Genomic DNA, 17,644 nt, shown 5'->3' with positions numbered 1-17,644 from the left:
GTGAAAGAACAAAGAAAAAATTGCTGATTGTTCTAAGCAGCATATTACTTACACTATTTTTTTTTTTCAGAAATCCCTGTTGAATCCTTTGTGTGAGAAACTCCAGGAGTTATCAAACTCAGGCTTCTCAAGCATACAGGAAGCACGACCTGACTCCAGCAGTCAATGTCAACCAACCAGGAGACTGATATATTCAGTTTTTCTTAAAAAGAAACAAATTTCCATTTTCTAGGCACATTTTTGGGTAATTAATCCTAGGTAACTTTAACGTCCTCAATTTTTATAGTAAGCATTTAGCATATTTTTTTCAAGCTAGGTATCCAGAATTAAAACTGTCTAATCAATTACACTGTAGACCAGGCTGCTGTGCAGGTCAGAAGTGTAAGCAGGCAAGAGAGGCGACACCACATGCAGTGATGCCACATGCTGCCTCCTGCCAGCCCCACCACCGTGAGGAATATGAAAGGAGAACACACCTGGCAGCAGATTTGCCTAACACTTACAGAGGCTAAAGTAAAAATTCTGAGGTGAACAATCAAAAAATAGCAATCATATAAATCATATATCATATAAAAGAGCTTCCCAAACCTCATCTGTCCCTACCAACCAAGAGGAACCCAAGAGAAGTGGTGAAGATGCAACTGCTGGCAGCACCTGGCCTCCAGACCTGCACACAAGCGATGCTGGCCAGATCACCTGGACATGTATTCCAGTGCTGTGAGCATGCCAGTGTGAGAACACAAATGGGCAAAAACAACTCAATCGCAGATTATCCAAAATAAAGCCATCTCTCCCTTCAAAAAGATCTCTCACTGATTAAGTTGCACTAATTTCCTGCAGCTCAACTTTGAGCGGAGGAGCTGGTGCTGCTAGGGCATCAAAGACAGTTGATCACTGATATGGCTCTCCTAGATCACATGCCATTTAAACCCTTCTAGTTTTCCAGGATCCTCCCCTATCAAACTGGTAATGGGTTGGATAGTTCTCTGTATTGCATCTTGGTTTTCCATTATCAGTGTTACCGTCATAGCAGGAGAATAAGAAAACCGAACAGATCTAAAGCGCTTGCAGTATATTCTTATTTCACTAGCTGTTAATGAGAAAAAACACTAGATCAACATTCTAAGGAAAAAAAAACAAATAATCAGTTTACTAGTATTTGCATGTGGCTTTTTTTTTACCCTAATAAAACTGGCAAGCCCTCAGTCTTTTGTAGAAAATGGCTGCCATTTCTTTTATGGTAGCAGAGTAGAAAGGCTAAAAATTAAATATTAATTCATTGCATATATTTTCAAGCAAGTTTGTTGAAGATTTAAACCCAGCACTTTTGTTAAGAGCCTGGTGCAGTTAAAGAGTATAGAATTTAAACACAACAGTAATGTTACCACAGAGCCTCTTCTCATTCCAAGCATCTTTATTCATTTACTATTTTTTTAAATGCAAAAAGCCCACAGAGGTAATTACTTGGCTTTAAATAATTTATGAATTCAGAAGAAAACTATGCACAAATTCAAACCTATAGAAATTCAAACCTACAGGAAGTGAAAATATTTTCCTGTCTGCATACAGATAAAGAAATTGCTTGCAGCAGTTCATCTAAAGTCAAATTCTATCACACATTAGAAGGATGTTCTTTAAAAGGAAATAAAATTACTCACTGATCCATTGACTAACACATCAGTCAGGACAGGCTGATAGAGAATCATTAGTTAAGATTCCCTACTAACAGAAAAACATTAGTAGACAGCACATCAGCAGCAATGCCTCCTAAGTTACTGAGCCTTCTTTTAACCAGTACCTAACCTTATGGCTAGTTTCTCTGTAGATTTTGAAGCTTCTGTGGCATAATTTATTCAAGACTCTTGACATGGTGCAGTCCTGGATCACAATATTAGCTTGAAAATGAAGTTCACAGAATTGTGTGGAAATGAAAGTAAAAGTGCAAAGGGGAGTTCTTACTTTATTTGAATGCACCAAGGCAGCATTAAAAATCTAGTTTAAATTCACTGAAACCAGAAATTTTCAAGACAAACACTAACAGTTATTCCTTTGTTTCTGTTTATTAGCTGCAGGCATCTCAGTTCAAGATATATCTCAGTAGGATTGTAATCACTTCCATAAATAATGCATGGTTCATTTTGATTCTCTCAGTATAGCTGCTATGCCATTTATTCTGGCATCCAAAGCAAGCCTGTGATGTGTTCGGACAGCCCGGCTAGCAGGTGGCATGGAAGGACAGACCCAGATTCACTGAATGCATCTGTGTGAACTCTGACAGAGCAATGCTCTAAGCAAGATCAGTGGCAGTCTAGAGAACCCTGAATTTCCACAATAAGGAGAAGGCAATGGAAATAACAAAAATTGATTGGTTTTAATACTTATTAATGATGATTTACAATTAAAATGTAGGACTTCAGTTATAACACTATCCGTTATCTGCAATGAGCCATTAACACAGAGAGGCTGAAACAAGAGTTCAGAAGCAGAAACATCCAAAATACAAGCTTTCCATTACTTAGTACTGGTATAGGAGGTTTCAGTACATGGTTTTTGACAGTTTGTTTTGAGTTGAGAAATTGAGATCCAGGGCTAGACTTTCTCCATGTTTTCTTCTTGTTGCCTTTTTCTAAGTCAGGTAATAGAACTGTAATACTACCTAGCAGTTGCTGATGTTGTTCCTTTAAGTTGTTGTCTATATTAGGTAACACTCAGACAACATTAAGTATTAGGACTTTGGGATACCTACTACAGTTTTTATTGAGCTTCCCAGACTTATTTTCAGTGTGCCTTCCAAGTAAGTTGATGTGATTATGTACTAAAAATTCATTCTTTATTCCTATAACTTAACATATGGTCTGAACCACTTATCTTGTTTGTAGATGTCCTGACCTTTAATGTTTTATATATTCTCTTTTTAATTATCATAAATGTCTCCTAAACAGCATCTGGATTCTGCTCTTTATTGCTTGTCATCCTGTGCTGACTTTACATATTCAATATCTTTAAAAAAATCCTTTCAATATTAAAATACTATATGAATTTTCTCAATATATGGGAGACAATTAAGATTTTCCACTTTTTATTGTTGTTGTTTGGTTTGTTTCTTTGTTCATCTCAGTGGATTTGACTGTTTTCCAGCCATAAAAAACTGTCAAAGTTGTTATTAGCTGATCCAATGCAGAAAGAAGATACAGAAGACACTCAATAACTACAGGCTGATGTACAATACTGCATTTCCAGTACTTCCTTGTAAGAGATTCCATTTCCCTTTCACGTAAGTTCTTTTCATATCCTACCATCTCCTCTAAAAGCCTGAATTCATCATCTTAACGTATCTTTCTGTAGTAAGTTTCCCTGGTCTAGCTCACAGAGTATAGGATTTGGGAACAAACTAGAACTATTATTATCATCAGTATTATTTTACAGATTCTAAATATATATTACAGTTTTGAATATCATTTCTTCTTTTGTAGGGCTTGAATTTGACACGTAAGGCTTATTTAGCCTCCCGATATCATTCCACAAGCTACTGTAGTAAGGGTAGAAAATCTCTAGGTTTCGTATCATGTGTGGTGACATTCAGTTTATTTCTTGATGTCCACCTTAGCTTTAATCTGGTTAGAAAGAAGCAGTGGGCTTTTGAGAGCCTATGTGAATCTCGAGTGGATACAACAGTGAGGGGTGGTGGGGGAATGAAGATGCCCTTTTACACACACATCCTCTGTGATTAAAGAGTTTGACTGCAAAGAGGAAAAATTCTGACAAATAAGACTGCCAAAGCAAGCAATGTTTTTTTGTCAGGGCAACACAAACCAGCATTTCTTAAATAATTTAAGACGTGATCACACTTTCTTTTTTTTTAGTTTGCCCACAAAGGAAACATTGTGGACTGGATTCTGTTCTTATGCTGGTGGACACAGGGAATAATTGCAGTAAAACATGGTGTAGCAGACCTGTGGAAAAGGAGACAAAATCCTGCAGTGTTTACACATATGAAATAGACATCCTTTTCTCTGTTTAAAGAAGTTAGTTCTTCCACCAGACCTGTCACAAAGCCCTTATTTCATCATGAATCAGTGCACATTCAGGATGCAAAAATAGGCTTAGAAATGTATGGCACATTGCTGATAAGGAAGAGGAGAAAAGAAAAGGTCAAGTCTTTGAAGCAAATTGGCTAATTCGGCAAATAAAAAGCCTGGTTAGGGAACAATGCAGAACTCAATGAATACCCGGGGAACTGCCTCGCAGAATCAACAGGTGCTAGATAAACCATCAAACAATATCTTTCTTTCTTCCTCAATACTTTGCCAGCGGAAACAAGTGAGGTGATGTTTTCTTTGCTATTTATCTGGCTCCCTGGTTTCAGAGTTGTATGGTTAGTACCTGGGAGACATATCATTTGAAATGCAAAGCCAGCTGAAGTTGGTAACAGTGAGGCAGGCATAAGATGCCCTCCAAAGGCTGAAAAAGATGTGCCGTATGTCTGTCTGTTTCACTGTGTAAATACCTACCTCCACCAAAAATAATAGTAACCATTTTTTCTGTTAATATCTCTATCCATTTATATAGGATATTTAAACACATCTTTCCATTATCAAGCACAAACACACACGTCTGGAAACTGCATTGCCTCTGTCTTAGTTCATTACAGTATTTAAGCATATCATAAGAATGGCTTTGACTAATATCATTAATTTGCCCCTTCTATTCTCAATGTTTGCATCTCTCTGATTCTCTCACTACTTCTGCATACCTCTAAGAACTTTGAAATCTGGAACAGGAATAGAAAAGGAAAGATATGTTTCATGCTGGCACATCATATCTTTTTAAACTTGAACCCTAGACACAGACTTAAGGTAAAAAACATTTACAGACAGATTTTAACAATGGCTAAGAAACTATTCCAGAAAATTCAGTACCATTCACAAACAAGCTTTGGCATAAGAGCCATGTCAACACTCTTAAAAAGGAGAAGAGGAAGACAGTGGAGATTTTAACCTCAAATGCTTCATCTGATATTTAGACAGGAGACTGGGCTGCTATTTCTGGTGTGTTAAAGAGTTGTCAGTGGAACGTTTTGATATCCAAATTTGGTTTGTCAATGCATTTAAGCCAAATGAACAACTAGTGCTTTGGAACTCATTATTGCATGTCTGGACACTGTAAATCAGAAGTGATAGTTCAGTTATACTACAAGGAGCCTTGCTTTTAATATTATTGTTTATACAATACTTAACATTCCTCAAGAATACTATAATCAGATTAATTGTAAGCACAAAACATAGAACCAGTGCAAAAATAAAACTGAAAACTTATTTCTAAATATTTTCTCCAATTTATTTTTTCCCTATGTTTTGAATTATATTTGTAACATAGTTACAGTTATTTTGTTCTTCAATGCGTCGAGGTACGTGTCATACCAAAAAGAACATTTGGCTGGAATGTAATTTGAACTAAGACACTCCACATGGAGGTGAAGATGCTTTCAAGCTGAAGGGAAAGACAGCATATCAAGCTGTGCATAGCTCTAAAATCATCCAAAAAAAGAAAAAATTTGTATGGGTATTTTTTTAACTTAAGTTTTTTAAACATCCTCAAACAGCTTAAGAAAAAGAACTGGCTTTTATATATTCAGTAAATTAACAACTCTAGGCTAGTCCATATGACAACAATGGGAATAACATCCAATGCAGGTCACTGCAAACTTTTAGTTCCTCCTCTGAAGTCAAGCATTTAATAGGTATGTACAGGAACCAAACTTACCATGGACAAGGAAGAGAAGTATATATCATGTTTCAGATGACTGTAAATCATCCAACCGGTAGCCCATTATACCATACGCCGATGAAAGATTTTGCCATAACCATCAAGATCTTAAAAAAAACCCAACAAAAAACAAAACACATAAAAGTTAATCAGACATTGAAATAGGGAAAACTGAGTGTTCCTTATTTAAAATACAATTTCACTGTTCTTTAAAGCATACTGTCAAAAAGACAGTTAGAAAAGAGCCTGTTGCACACCATCACCATCCAGCAAGTTTCTTTTACAACCACTGCAATCAAATACATCACTTGCAGTTCTTTTATAGTTTTTTTGGCTTTCAGCTGACTTTTCAGGATTCAGATCTTTTATTCATTGTTGTTTAATGACAATAGTTTTATGCATCAGCATTTTATTCAAAACAACATTTTCAAGCTCTATTTTATTTTCCTTTTTGTTTCTTTTATGCAGGACTTCACAGTGCACCTTCTACCAAAGCATAAAATCCACATGCCAAAACTAAGTGCAAAGGTGCATGACAGGGAAGAGTGCTGCATGTGAGTGGGCAGCCTGGCTGGACCCATGGCCTGGCACATGTATCGGCAGGCAGCCAACAACGTCAACAGCTCTAACACAAGGTACGCTGCTTAACTTGGGTTAGGAGCACATGCAGAACAAGGAACATCCATCATCCCATCAACAGCAACATATGCCTATTAATTTCTTGGTTTTATTTCACTACACATTAAGGCCAGAGCAATACAGAACCATTCTTTCATAAATCCTGCAAATTCCCAAAAGTGCAGGCACTTAAACTGAAACGCTGGCTCAAACTGAAAATTTGACAAATCCAGGTTTGTTTGGACTTTTGGTTGTTTCTTTGTTTTTTTTCTCCAAGCAAAAAGGAATGGGAGAGTTCTACCCCTCTTGAAGCATCCCATTTCAATAGTTTCAGATTTAAATATTTCTTCTCAAACCAGGCTTTTTATTTCAGTTATAGTTAATGTCAAATCTTAGGTTAAAAGAAAGTCAAGACTGAAGTTAAAGTGTGATCCCAGCACAGTGGTTCCTCTTTCATGGAACTTTTTGAAAGTGGTGGGTTCCAAAATACTCTTTTTTTCAGGTACAGAATGAGATTTCAAAGCTCTCTCCGAAGTGGGGTTTTACATTTTCCATAGAACTGAACAGATCTTAAAATCTAGGGATTTGATTTTCTTTTGCCTTTAATAAGAAAAGCTTAGTAGGTACAATGAATATGATTTTCTGACCATTTTCCACAGATATTTGTCTGCATGAATCACACTTTTCTTTTGCCCCCTTCTGCTGAAATTCTACTTCTAAATTCTGTTAATAGCTTAAGGGCATCTATAGGAACCCTCTAAACATTTAACCTTTCTGGTCTGCCTTTGTTCTCTAAAAACCCAATAGAAATGCTGAATTACAGACTCAGCCAAGTGATACATAAATGTATGAAAATTGGATGGGTAGAAAATGTCAGCACACAAATTTACTATAACCGACTCTTATCCAGATTTATTTTACAAGGGAAATAAATTCTTAATTGGCTTAAACATGAGAATATTTTATCATAGTGGAGACCCTGCATGAAAGTCAAAACAAACACGCTTAGGAAAAGGCATTCTACTCACATACAATAGTTTCTGATATGTGTGTTCTTCTAAATACTTTTCTGTACTCATTTTCTAACACTCTTTCAAAGGACAAAATTACCTATTTTCAAGTACAGTCAGTCTTTTTTCAGACAATCAGGTAACTTTAAGCAGATCCTACACCAGGCTACTTATTGCTGCTACTTCTCCAGTCCCCGCTGTCTTTTCAGCACAAGGGAACAGAAGTCGGGAATTGGTCCAACTCAAAAATAACTTGCCAAAAACTTTTTTTTTTTAAAGGCAGGTCCAGTTTCCCCCCTCGATGAACTACTTGGCCACAAAACCCACAACGCTGGCATAATGGATAACGTAGCACAGGGGTAGGCACAGAGAAGAGAAGATAAACTGCTCAACCTGACACTGCTACTACTAAAACGCATGTCAAACTGCACCCTTGTTTTGAGAAATATTTTATCAGTGAAGACAGTATTTATATGAATGTTAGTATTTTAACCCAGTATGGCAAGTTCACAGCTTTGCTATGTCAATGTGTTATGCAGTACAAACTTCTAAAATTTAAGGCTTTCTAAAGACAAAATTAAATTCAAATAAAATGTGAAAAATGTGGAACAGAATGGATATGGTTATTTGGGGTCTTTAACAGGCTATTCTCTTTTTTTTCTCTCAAAGTCTGCAAGAACCAATATTTTTATGATAAGCTCTTCCCATAACTTAAAGTGATCTATCTGTTATTTTATTTAAATTACTTTCTTTTCATCATTTCCAGCTCTGAACATATCAACAGGCATCAGCCTGGACCTGCCAAGACAGTAAGGTGGCTAATCAGATAATTAGTTTTTCCCCTACGTTGCTGCTTGAACAGGTTTAGATTTCACTGAACAGCTTCCTGACAGGTTATTAAAGAACCAAAAAAAAAAAACCCAACCACACCCCACACACCCCCCAACTCCCCCCAAACAACAACAAAACTAGAAAAAAAAAAACTTCAATATTTGGAGGTTATGTTTAACAAAACTGTGAGGAGACACTTTTCCACTCTCCTAGTTCTTTCCTCTAAAAGATATAAAATTAATGTGAGAACTCCAAGAGTTTTTTTACATCAGCACATGCTTTCCACTAAAGCAGTATCTTCCCCAGAATTTTCACAAACTCCGCATATACTTCTTTGCAGTGTGAGAAGCTGTAGAATGTAGGAAGCCATCAATGTGCACAATGAACAAGGCCTGGTCAGATAACTACTGCAGTCACATTATAATTTCTGAATAACTACACCTTTGTTTAAATAATTACAGTCATTTTGAGGTAAACCTTCAATTTAAGTAAATGCACTGTATTTTGTATGTCAATGTCCTAGTTACATAAACATGATCAATCACTGCGTCCCAAATGCAAGATAATTAACTTACAGCTGTGAAGTGCAAAGTTACTAAAACATTTTAACAGAAGCCCCTGACCATCATTCAGTCATACGATTTGAGGGCCTTGTCTTGTGGGACTAGATTCCCAAGCTGCTCTTAAGGATGCTTTAGTGACCCCCTGGAAATGAAGTTTACACATTCTGCTGACTGCCGTAATCCTTCAAGAAGATGTCTGCAGAGCCAAAACAATACAAATTTTGGCCTTCCTGTGGTATTTTGACTGCCCATAAAATTAAAAGCCATAAAAGACTTTGATGTTTCCAAGTACTTGAAGAATATGAAAGAAAAATAAACCTTGCAAGGACTAACATTGTTATATTTTTTTTGAGTACACACAAAACCAAATAAGGTAGTATTCACAATATAGAGACTTTTTAAGGAAGCTACCAAATGTTACTGAAAGTTACAAAACACCTGAAATGCAAACAACTAAAAATCTGCTCACTGTAGCCAGTCTTAATCTCTTCCCAGCACTTAAGTGGCACAGGTAGACAGTAAGAGTTTATTTGTGACTTCACTGCTGGACACAAAACTTCTGGTTGAAATTACAGTCACACATACAACTACATGAAACACAGCAGTCCCTGTGCATCAGCATTATATAGGGACTGTGGGTCCCTGCAACCAGCCCCCACAAGGTCAGCAGTGCCCCAGCACAGGTATAGTAGGGACTGGAAGCAGTAACCACCTCCAGCACAAAGCGCAGCATGCTTCAAGAGCAGTGGTTCTAAGGTCAGTAGAATACAAAAAGTCTCAGATGGTCTCTGAGGGTGGAGTAAAAATTTATCCTGGATTCACTTCTTAGAAATGTGGAGACAGTTTTAGACTGTACATATGCCTCATTGCCATTTCCACAAAAGTCTTTCTACAAAAGGGCAATTTCGTTAGTACCCTATGCAGCTATATAAGTATCCAGATGGAATGTGAATTAGCAATTGATGTCATTAATGAGAAGAGTTGCTTTGAAGGAAGTACTACTGACAGAAGTAGTTTGCAAGGATTGTTCTCTATTGAAATCTAAGCTGTCATTTCAATAAAGGCAAAGGGGTTTTTTCCTAGCAAGCAACATGCACTGAAAAATAATTAGAAACCACAGGTATTTTGTGTGTATTTCAAAACCAGAGAAGGGCTAATCTCAAAGAGCTAACTGCAAATGGCTTGGCCTGTACAGATAAAATTAATGAGTCACTCGCACACTCTTTAGGGTCAGGTTATACAAGCCTGTCCCAGTGCTGCTCACCTGCAAGGGCAGCCTGGCCTGTGAATATTCATGCAATGACTGCCTCTGCTACTCTGCATGTAACCCTCTGAGCCAAAATACATATTTAGTATTGTATACATATTTAGTTGTTGGATACATTAATTTTCACTCATCAAAGCTTATCACAGAGGAGAACATTTTGTGTACCTGTGCCTCCAATTCTAAGCATAATTCTTGACCCTTGTTTTTCTTTTTTTAAATTAGTCAAACCCATGGTTACTACCTGGTACAACATAATAAGAAAAGACAAAAACCCAACAGAGCTGCCAGCTACACACTGTGCAAACCAGGACGGACACACCGGGTCTTTAACACATACAAGTGCTAAAGAGCTTTCATGGTAAAACACTCAACATTGTTTTAAATCACTGACTATATTCAAACTGATTGCTATTTATATGGTTTTCTTTATTTAAATGAAAACCTCTCATTAGGCTTGGTTATGCTAAGATTTACCTCAATGTGCTAAATGCCAGTTGATTATTACAACGCATTGAATAACAATATATTAATTGTTTACAGCAGGAAGAGAAACTGGATGTATTTGTCCCCTTATAATGAACAAAACTGGATCTTATCCAAATAACCAAACATTTTGGCCCCTGGCAACTACTGTAACTGTTGTTTTAATCAAACTTTGTTTAATGTTATGAATATGCAATATTTAAAAACTGTGGAGTAGCATATTATTGCTTGAAGCTCTCAAGTTTAACAGTGAGGCCTTATAACCACAATGTCTAATGAGTACTGATAAAATGCTTTTTAGTCCTTATACAAACTCTACTAGCCACTGACCTATTTTCAAAGTGTAACCAATTCAGCTTACACTTACAATAAAAAATCTGCTACTCAGACACCAAAGAATATGATTTTCCATTAAAATGCTATGTTCCAAAATGAAAAAAATGTCCAAAAAAAAGTAATGAAGCTGCATTTGGAGCACAGTTCATTAAAAGTGCATCTGGCAGCATGTATTGTTCAAAAAACCATTTCAATATTCACTAAAAATTGACTGATACTAACTTCTCAAACAATAGATTTTTGGTCTCAGGAGAGAAGGACTATTACCTCTGATCTCTGAACAGTGAATACTGCTGGTAATACAGCAAAAGAAACTGAAACGATTTACACTTCTCTTGCATCTTTGTTTTTTTCTCCATAATGATCCCCCACCTTACTACAACTTCATTCAGGACTTCACATAGTCACTATTATTTCTGCTGAGTATTTTTCACAGGTATTTGGATAAAAATTTTGCTCTTAATTTCCCATTCAAACCATGGTTCTCATTTAGGCTATTTACTTCAGTTCTGCATGAAGACTTGCAATGCTATGTCAATATTTGTCTGCATGTTTTTAAGCTCTTTGTGGGAAAAATACCCATTTTGTTGCTACAGAAGGGAACAGAACAGAGGAATCAACATGTCAGTTTATATCAACAGGTTCTGAATATCACTTCTTATATGCATAAACTGTGCATTTAATATCACCTGAGTATAATTTTTAAAAGACATGTAATTTTAAAAAGACTTTCCTCCTGTATCAGTCCATGAACTTCCCTTGTCACTCACTCTCTTCCATTAGCAGGACATCAGGTGAAGAAACAAGGCTAATGTATTTCCTGTGAGAGAGCTCTGCTCTGAGCAAGTAGGTAATGAAAATGTGACATTCATTCTCCAGTGCTGCAGTTCACATCCTTTCTATGATGCAAGATTAACTTTCATGTCAGTATACAGTCTCTAACAGATTCTTGACCAATGGACGTCAGGAACAACTGTGCTCTGTCCCTGTCAACAACCTATTATTTCTTTTTACACTAGAGGAATAGCTTTATATTTTTTTTATAAACTTGCAGAAAATGGCTGACCCACCAGAATATTTTTACCATATCAGCAACAGGAAGGAGATGTCACATGCAAAAATACTGCTTCTCAACACGTTTAAAATCTGTGAACAGCTACTGATATTACTTGGCAAAGGAAGGATTTGTATCTTCATATTCTATGAACCAAATTATATTTTGGGGAACTACAGAAGTTCCTGTGCAGACTGCTGTACGACACAACAGTTAAAACCCAGCCCAGCTTTTTCTGTACTGTCATTTCATCACCTCTTACCTGTGTGAGATATGAATAAAGCAGGAGGGCACTGAATAAAGTCAGAATTGATGGTTTGAGCAGATATTCTACCCATCTAGCAATAACAGGTCATTAAAAAAAACAAGATCAAAAGAAAATGACTCTTCATTCAGGAAAGAATCCTTATCCAGGACTGACTGTGGATGGAGCCTGAGAGCAGAACACGGTTCCCTTGGTCAACTTACCCTCACACAGCAGAAATGTGATTGAGCTTAGTATGTGACTCCAGAACTAATCCTTTAATGAACGGGTATTAATTAACAATAAAGCTCTAAATATGCCAGCCATATCATCACTTGTGGGAAAAATAAATAAAGCTTAAAATACCACCTATATTATATTGTAATAAGACCTCACTAGGAGAAATGAGGTTGAAACAGCTTCATGGCACCTCCTCCTTAATGCATGTAAACACAAGCAGTGTGGACTTGGACGCAGAAGTAAGGGGATGACTGACTGGTTTTAACCTCCTCAGAAGGGTAATTCATCCTCCTCTTCTCTGGTATGTAGGACACCCAACCTGGTGCAGCAGATACCCATTACACACCCTAACTGGGATTACAAAATATGAAAACATTCCTGGTTTCTTGGAAACAAAGATAAAATTTAAGATGTGGCAGAAAGAAAGCAGCCATTTCAGAGTCTGTGGATTACAGGATGAAGTCTCACTATATAAGGTAATTTAAGTAGTCAGTAATTGACCATTATGTAGTGCACGGATTGATGTTAATCATGACCTTATAAATAAAACAGTTCAACTGTCTTTCCATTCATGGCCTTTATACTAGTTGTGTTAATTGTATTCACCTGGCAACTTTTGATGTGACATGTTTGTCTAATGTTCATTAGTTATGATTCCCTTATGGTCATTTACTTGGTTCCTCTAAAGATTTCCTCTGAAGCCTCAGATTTTGCTCAATGCTTTATTCTACAGATCCAGGTATGAAACGCTGATTCCTGCCTCCCAATCCCCTGAAAAATACAATGAGAAGGAAAAAAAAAGTTTCACTTCAGAATGGAAAATAACTTATCTGCATAATCTAAACTGAAGAAAACTCAGTAGGGGCAGTACGAGAAAGTAGGTGATTGCAAAATTAAAAGATTTGAGGTTTACTGGCAAGACAAACTTCCCTGGTACTTTTTCTTTCAGAAACACATAGGATAGTCAAATATGTTCCCAAAACTTCATATCCTGCTCAGCTGACTAGCAATAAAAGAGGTACTAAGCTCTCAACTCCTCCGTGCATTGGTGCTGCTTTTTTCTAAACCATACTACCAGCTAAAGCATGGCCAGCATGTATGCACTTACAAAGGTACAGTCAAGCATCAGCCAAAACCCCTCAGAAATCTTAGAGGTTCAACCCAGAAACATACTGGTACTTCTCAAAGGATGCATCAGACAGTACTGGAGAAAAAATAAAGTTTTAAAAACTGGTTCAGAAGTTGAAAAGTGTCAATACTGTGTCTCACCTAACTTATACTTGGACGAGTTACTGAACATTTGAAGTCTTGCCTTACCCTGAAGCTTGCTAGTGATGCTCTAAGCAATTCACAGCCCACCTGTTTAGAGCCACAGGTTAGGGAAAGGGAAGGTTAGAACCTCAAATCAGGGAATACAGAAACCAGGAAAATTACTCTCTGTCTCTTGGAGAAGTGAGCCAGCTGGCCCATGTCAGAGCTCTTTCCTCTGAGGGACCAAAAAAATAGAGATACAAGAGGCATAGTCAGCAAATTTTCTTCCCAATCCTAGAAGAATTCTATTGGAAGTAGCATCCTGAAAGTAGCAGGAAAATCACAAGAGATGGGAATAGAGTTAGAAAGTTTTGTTACATTTATTTTTTCTGTGAAAATACCACATAGCAAAATCATAGAACCACAGAACGGTTTGGGTTGGAAGGGACCTTAAAGATCATCTAGTACCAATCCCCCTGCCATGGGCAGGGACACCTTCCACTAGACCAGGTTGCTCAAAGCCCCGTCCAGCCTGGCCTTGAACACTTCCAGGGAGAGGGCATCCACAACTTCTCTGGACAACCTGTTCCAGTGTCTCACCATCCTCACATTAAGAATTTCTTCCTTATATCTAATCTAAATCCACCCTCTTTCAGCTTAGACCCGTTACCCCTCATCCTATCACTACACTCCCTGATAAAGAGTCCCTCCCCACCTTTCTTGCAGGCCCGCTTTAAGTACTGGAAGGCTGCTGTAAGGTCTCCCTGGAGCCTTCTCTTCTCCAGGTTGAACAACCCCAACTCTCTCAGCCTGTCCTCATAAGGGAGGTGCTCCAGCCCACGATCACCTTTGTGGCCTCCTCTGAACCTGCTCGAGCAGGTCCATGTCCTTCTTATGTTGGGGGCCCCAGAGCTGAACACAGCACTGCAGGTGGGGTCTCACCAGAGCGCAGTAGAGGGGGAGAATCACTTTCCTTGGCCTGCTGCCCATACTTATCTTGATGCAGCCCAGGATACCGCTGGCTTTCTGGTCTGTGAGTGCACATTACTGGCTCATAGTCAGTTTTCCATCCACTAATACCCCCAAGTCCTTCTCCGCAGGGCTGCTCTCAATCCACTCATTGCATGATATTGCCCCAACCCATGTGCAGGACCTTGCACTTGGCCTTGTTGAACATCATGAGGTTCACACGGGCCCACCTCTCCAGCCTGTCCAGGTCTCTCTGGATGGCATCCCTTCCCTCCAGTGTGCCAGCCGCACCACACATCTTGGTGTCATTGGTGAACTTGCTGAGGGTGCACTCAATCCCACTGTCCGTGTCACCAAAGATGTTAAACAATGCTGGTCCCAGCACCAACCCCTGAGGAACGCCACTCATCACTGGTCTCCACTTGGACATCGAGCCATTGACCACAACTCTTTGAGTGTGACCATCCAGCCAATTCCTTATCCACCAAGTGATCCATCCATCAAATCCATGTCTCTCCAATTTAGAGACAAGGATGTCATGGAGGACAGTGTCAAATGCTTTGTACAAGTCCAGGTAGGTGATGTCATTTGCTCTTCTCTTATCCACCAGAGCTCTAACCCTGTCGTAGAAGGCCACCAAATTTGTCGAGCACAATTTGCCCTTAGCTAAGGAACAAGTAATTTTGCTATAATGAATAAGATGTATGAAGTTCAAAAGGCTTTGAGGTAACAGAGAATATCCATCAGTTCACAATATATGCAGCTCTTTAAATTGCTGAGCAAATTAGTTCAGCAGATGTCTTCTGTTATTAAGGCATAAGTACATATTGTACATTATATTACTGATTTTTATATGGGTGATAAAACCCAATGTTTAAAAACCTATTTTTATTACAGTTTTAGCATAACTCTTGTTGCAACTCAACCCCAGACAACAAAAAAAAAAAAAGAGAGGAAAAAAAAAACCATCAGCAACCTTTTCCTTCAAAATTAACACTGCTTCCCTGACCAAGATGATGTTAGTCAAATCTGAATATTCTTATTCCACATTACTCTTGCAACAGTAATGTGGAGTACTGTCTAGAGAGGTCCTTTTTTTGGGAAATAAGAAGACACAGGCAGTATTTTTTCTGCTAATAAGATATAAACAAATAAGATAAAGAATTCTGTTACTACAAGGATGCACTCTGCTACGTGGTAGATTTATTAGTAATAATTGAGAATAAGTTACACACAAAAATCATTAAAGAGAGATTAGAGGCTTATGCTAAACCTATAAAAGCTATGACCTAAAGGCTAACCTTTACATATTAAAAAAAGCTTCCAAAAGGCAAGCAAGAACATGCTTTATATGGAGGGAGAATCACTTCATAAACTTTAGGTAGACGCCTGAAGGACTGTTATCATTCTTGTTTTGTTTCATCAGAATAGGAATTAGAAATACAAATTAAAAGATAAATCAGTTTTCAGTATTGACAGACTTCAGTAGAACACCTTTCTTCGAAACTCCTCTTTATCCTGTACCTTTGCTGTAGATGAAACAGGTACAAACGCTTGTATGTAACAGACAGCAGTATTTGTGCATTCAAAGTAAAACAACTCCTCAACCTCTCTTCTCACTGGATCATAACTTTGTTAATTCAACCAACTGGGCTATAGACTTTTATGCCAATGGACTTTTTCTACTTTCAAAGGCCCAGAAAGAATGTTTTAGACATTGTAAATTTATACTTTGAGGAAACCCCAGAAGACCCAGCCCAAATGCTGACTTTACTTCCTTGCCTGGTAACCAGGCTTGAAGAGTTCAGCACATGGCCCACATGCTCAGAAACATCCCTGTGAGCACAGCAGCAAAGCATCGCTCCTCCTGCTATGGACAGGCCAACAAATTCCTACGTGCATTAAGGAGGTCAGGCAGTGTGCAAAGAAAACTGTTTTAACATCATGTTTGAATGTTAATCACAGCTATGTACTGTCACAAGTATTCACTGATACTATCTTACTAAAGGAGAAGAGCATAAACATTCAACACTTGCTATCACTTAACTACTCAGAGAGGAGACTGATTTCAAGACCGGTCAAGGCTTAAAAGACAGGTTACCATTCTTTTTCTACATTCTATTTCAAAATCCCATAATAAAACAATTAGAATAATTCAACAGAACATCAACAAAGAAAGATGCTTTCATTAAAACACAATACTCTTCTGTGGTCACAGCTTTATTCCTCTATCCTTATTATTCGTGATCATTATCTCATACAACCCACAGAACCATGTAACTTTATAACTCTGCTTTAGACAAAATAACAGGATAATTGTGTTCTTAAATCCTACAAGAGTAAAAAACTGTGATTGTTTTACCCTGGCAGAATACTAGAAACTTTTATTTATTTAACAAATACAATCTAATTATTGTCTACATGTAAAAAGTGACTTCTATTTCATTCAGGCACACTCCAGAGCACATGGTGTCCTGGAACCTGCAATTTTTAAAAAATTCCAAAATTTAGTCTGAGACATTTTTTGCTCAAGAGACATCCTTTTCACATAGAAGATGCTTAACTGTATTTTTTAATCAGTTCTAAGCTTTTTTAAAGTATTACAGGATTTTGAAAAACTAGTATGAGTTTTAAACACACTCAAAACAGATTTGTGTGTGTGTTTCCAAAGAATAAGTTAAGGGAGGACAGGGATTTATATTTTATTTAGATTTGTGTTTTATTGTTCTTGTCTTCTAAGAAAATGTGGAGTCTTTGTTAAAAAAAAATCTGATAAACTAAAAATGCCTTTTAAGTGTTTCATTTTCATTAGTATTTTGCTACCAGTCTTGTTTTTCTTAATAGAAAAATTATGTTCTTCCCACATATTCGAAAAATTATGTTCTTCCCAGATATTCTTCACAGAAAGTCTGTTGTCTGTGTCTATTCATTTTGCAACTTGCTTCAAAAAAAAAGTCACGTAAGCTACAGAAAATCAAGATCTCAAATACTATAGCATTCCACACAGTACAT

The 17,644-nt window shown here is 37.5% G+C and overlaps 1 protein-coding gene across 1 annotated transcript in view; it reads right to left on the bottom strand.

Annotated features, from left to right (window-relative positions):
- The window catches only part of CHRM3 (cholinergic receptor muscarinic 3), a 290,659-nt gene that overhangs the window by 190,725 nt on the left and 82,290 nt on the right, over window positions 1-17,644 (bottom strand). The window contains exon 2 of the mRNA XM_074864823.1: window positions 5,764-5,873. The gene's annotated coding sequence lies outside the window, so the exon portion shown is untranslated. The remainder of the gene's footprint in view (window positions 1-5,763; window positions 5,874-17,644) is intronic.

This window comes from Strix uralensis, chromosome 3 (genome assembly GCF_047716275.1).
Source record: "Strix uralensis isolate ZFMK-TIS-50842 chromosome 3, bStrUra1, whole genome shotgun sequence".
Taxonomy (NCBI): domain Eukaryota; kingdom Metazoa; phylum Chordata; class Aves; order Strigiformes; family Strigidae; genus Strix; species Strix uralensis.
This window is presented reverse-complemented; position numbering and strand designations above follow the sequence as displayed.